General features: G+C 43.3%; 1 non-coding gene across 1 annotated transcript; it reads left to right on the forward strand.

The window, feature by feature from the left end:
• The first annotated feature begins 580 nt into the window (after positions 1-580).
• TRNAH-GUG (transfer RNA histidin (anticodon GUG)) lies at positions 581-652 on the forward strand. Its single transcript has one exon. It is a non-coding gene; the product is annotated as a tRNA-His (tRNA).
• The last annotated feature ends 4,138 nt before the right edge of the window (positions 653-4,790 follow it).

Below are 4,790 nucleotides of genomic sequence, written 5' to 3' on the forward strand. Positions count from 1 at the left end.
TAACATGTAAGGAAAAGCATGGCTTGGAATTATTGTTGTAAAGGCAATGGAATCATTGAGTTGCTTGTGTAGATTCTTATTGATCCTTCTCATGGTAATGTTGCTAACCTTGTGATGAGTTATGTTATATGTGTACATGGTAAGGAACTTTGCTACTAATGTGTTGAACATCACAACATCTATGCTTGTTGGACATAAGTGGATATCGGGTGCAGTGTTGGTTCTTTTATTGGTGAGCTAAGGTACATATCATTGATGGAAATAAATGGAAGTTTAGATAATAATAATAAAATGCATAGGATTTCATTATAGGAACTTTGATTCACTGATCCTTTAAGTGAGATTGGAGCTAGAGTTTAAGGTAAAAGAATCAAGGGATATTGTAATAGGATTTCATTATATCAAACTTTGTTTTAGTTATCCATTTTGAACTACGAGTTTAGATGATAGAATTAACGGTGATTGTAATATTCCTCAATCTCTGAATAGAAACTTTAATGAGATGTGATTTGTCTCCCATCAAAATCTAATTGCTAGTTATACGGTAGAAAGTGGTAAATAAGATATTATAAATCAACATGTGGCTGTAGTTTAGTGGTGAGAATTCCATGTTGTGGCCGTGGAGACCTGGGCTCGAATCCCAGCAGCCACACTTTCGTTGATTTTGGTAGCGATACAAAACCGGAAATGCGACCTAGGTGCAGATGAAGTGAAGCTACGCTGAAAAGGAGTTTGATTTTGGTACGGATACAAAACCGGAAATGCGAAGAACAAATTGGCCTAACCCTTTTCCCTTCGTCATTTTCCGATATCCTCCTACAATTCCGGTAACTCAATCCCTCCAAACGGCGTCAACCCAACGGCCATGTTCACCTCGATTCCAGTGATAAGGTTGACGTGAGCGTTTTTACATGCAGCGCTTACCATGGAGTCTCAATCAGAGACGCAAACTAGTTTTTCAAAGCTCTTTTGTCACCATAATTTATTTTTCAATCGAGATGATAATATTCATTACTTTCGATTATTTAAAGTAAATTGAAATAATTAAATATTTTAAATATATGATAGATTTAAGATTTTTATGATTCATTATAGAGATAAGTTTTTTGATTAATCGGATGGTCTCATAAACTAAAATCAACTAAAAGTATGATCGTGTAGTATAAGGTTGGTCGGTTTAGGAGTACACCGTAAGGGTTTAGGATAAAAACCTTAGATTTACTACAGTGCTCTCCATAGGCATCTAGACCTAGACGATCGTCGATCGAAAAATCTCTGTTTTTGTTGCAGTTGCATCTGTCTCCATCTGCCGACAGTAACAACTAATAGCATGGGCGATGTTATGGAAGTCGAGGAGTTCGATTATACCGAGGATCCTTTCCCCGACCACGTCATTTTTGGAAACCCTAACCTCATTTTGTCGGCATCTGGCTCACCTCCCTCGTCCGGTCCTGCTCCGTCAAGCTCTTCACCGGTGGTTTCCTATCCAGGACACAGTACTGCTCCTCTATTTTTTGGGTCACTTTCCATTGAATCCCCCGCTCTGGACTGCCCTCCTTTATCACTAGGCACCCTCCATTTTCTCACTGCAAATACTCCTCCTTCGCCCTCTTTGACCCAAAGAGGGAGAAAATAGGGGCGGGGCCACTCTGGGTCCGCTTACGAGGGCTTCCACTGCAGTACTCATGCGAGGAGATCTTCGTCAGAATTGGAAATGCCCTAGGTACCTACCTAGACCATGACAGAACATTTGTGCAATCAAAGAACAAAACCCTAGCTCGCATATTGGTACACTTGGATACTCACGAAGGTTTGGAAGAAAAAATCACTCTTCAATGGGGGAAATACACCAAGGTACAGATCCTGGACTACGAAGGAGTTCCCTTCCGATGTAGGAGATGTCACAAAGTGGGGCATATCTTCAAAGACTGCCCACTCATCGAAAAACTAGAGGATCCTTCGAGGGCACCTACTAGATCTACAGGGAATGATGGGCCAGTTCTGAATCGCTCTCCTAGTTCGGGTCCTACTCCTCCGGTCAGCTGCATCTCCCTAAAGACGGTGGAAGTAGTGAACAGAACGCCATCGCCCCCCCCCCCCCCACACAAGAGCTTGTGTTCCAACTGAGGCCCTACCTCATTTGCTTATTGCTCATCTATTGTTGCATCTACCATTTACACTTCTATGGCTCACTGCACTATGGCTTCAACATTATCTTCCATCCCCACCACCGCTCCATCTTTGCCCTCTCTATCAACCTGCTCCACCTCCCCATCATCAAATGGGAAATCTGCATCTCACAACTACAACCTTCGCTCCAGTACACTCTCTGGTGGTACCCCGTCTCATATCACCGGTTTGGGACTCACCCAACCTAGCTCTGTCATCCTTTCATCTCACAGGAGGAAATCAAATCTTTCCAAAGCCATAAAACGGGCAGGGGCAGAGGTCGCCTCGGGTAGGCAATCCACTCTTGATGGGGTTCTTAGAGCACTGAACACCCCAGGTAGGGTTCCCCCATGAAGTGTCTCTCTTTCAATTGCAGAGGCATGGCTAGTGCCTCCAAGAAACTAGCCTTGCGTAGACTATTTGAAGTAGAGCCTTCTGACATTATCATGCTACAAGAAACCCTAGGTGAGGCCGAACTCATCTCCAGCTCTTTAAGTACTCTATCTCCTAGATGGAATTTTTTGGCCATGGATGTTGTGGGTCGATCCGGGGGTCTAGCCATTGGATACAATCCTCGCAACATCAGGGTTTTAGCATCCTGGGGTGGCCATGGTTTCATTGGCTTAGATCTTTTCTCAGTGGAGCTTGGTATTAACCTGAGGGTTATTAACATATATGGCCCCTGTCATCAGCGGGAAAACTTCTGGCAACACCTATTAAACCTATCGATTTTCTCCCCTGATCACATCATTCTAGGGGGAGATCTCAATTTCTCTTTGGGTTTTGGAGAGTCTTGGGGATCTCAAGCACAAGTGGACTCTATCACTGGATATATGACTAACTTCCTGGAATAGCGCAACTTGGTGGATATTCCCATGAATAAGCCTCTTCCTACTTGGCGAAACAGAAAGGTGGGGGATGCTGTACTTGCAAGAAGATTAGAACGTTTTCTGATAAAGGTCCCCCTAATGAATCAACTGCATCACTACAAACAATGGGTGGGCACAAGGGGCATCTTAGATCACTCCCCCATTTATCTGGAGGTATTTGGCCCCCATCCTAAACCAAAAGCTCCATATAAATTTAACCATGTTTGGCTTCAGGATCCTGAATACATAAACATGGTCTCGAAATACTGGACTACCAACCCGATTGATAGATATGATTCCTTGACAAAGGGTTTTTGTCAAAACCTGTCCCAGCTCAAGCATTTATCTATCAACTGGGCTAAAGAGAAACATGAGAGGGAGGAGCTTTGATTATCACAAATTGAATCTAAGTTGAGTATATTTCTCAATGATCAAAACCTGGGATTTGCTTCAGTCGACGAAAAAGCCCACTTGATTGAGCTAGAAAACCAAAAGGCAAGGATTTTGAGGGAGAAAGAGGAATCTTACCGCCTCAGAAGCAGAGCTATATGGTTAAAAGCAGGAGATGAAAACAATAGATTCTTTCAGAACTCTGCAAAAGGTAGAAAAGTTTCAAACATAATTTGGAATTTACCTCTACCTGATGGGGGAGTGGTTGACACCTTCAACAAACCCTCCCATCTTGGCACCACTCATTTCAGGAATCTCTTTAAAAGCGCTCCTGGGTCAAATCTTGCTGATATCATCAATGTGGCAGGACATTTTCTCCGGTTTGTAAATAAAGATGAGGCTGAGGAGTTAATCTCCCCTGTTACTGCAGGCGAACTAGAGGGAACACTGAAATGGTTCAAAAAGGACAAGAGTCTTGGTCCAGACAGGTGGACGATAGAATTCTATCTTGAATTCTATGAACTTCTGGGGAATGATCTATTAAAAGTTGTGGAAGAATGTAGAGTATCTGGATCTTTATACAATGTTGTTAATTCGACCTTTATTGCCCTTATCTCGAAATCCGACACTCCTTCCTCTTTCAATGACTTTAGGCCTATCTCATTATGCAACTGTCTGTATAAAATCATATCTAAGGTCATTGCAAATCGTCTTTAGCCCATTCTGTCTCGACATATCGCTCCCCAACAATTGCCTTTCTTGAGCACCACCAGATCCATGAAGCCATTGGCTCAGCCCATGAGGCCATCCACTCGATTTGGACTAAACACCTAAAGGGCATCATCTTAAAGATCGACCTGGAAAAAGCCTTTGACCGTGTCAGTTGGCTCTACATCAAGATGCTCCTTATTCATCTGGGCTTCCCCCATGATTTCATTGCTTGGATTATGGCCTGCATTACCTCCCCTACCTTCAGTGTCCTCATCAATGGATCTGCCTCCCACTTCTTTCATGCTGAGAGGGGACTCAGACAAGGCTGCCCCCTCTCCCCTCTACTCTTTCTGATTGTTATGGATGGGCTTAGCCATTTACTAGCTTCTGCCAAAAGAGATGGCAGCCTTCATGGACTCAAGATAACTGACTCCTACTTCCTCACACATCTCCTTTTTGTTGATGATGTTCTCATTTTCCTGGATGGGAGCATTCAAGACTCTCTCACTTTCTCCAAAATTCTCTCCCTCTTCTCATCGGCTACAGGTATGCAGGAAAATCACGGAAAATCTACCATTACCTTAGCCCTCACCTCCATCCAAGAGTCTCAACTTGCACAACTTCACTTCCCTTATTGCATCATACCCCTGG

This window comes from Pinus tabuliformis, chromosome 1_2, assembly GCF_031772625.1.
Source record: "Pinus tabuliformis cultivar Carrire ecotype Pingquan chromosome 1_2, CPIR1, whole genome shotgun sequence".
Lineage (NCBI taxonomy): Eukaryota > Viridiplantae > Streptophyta > Pinopsida > Pinales > Pinaceae > Pinus > Pinus tabuliformis.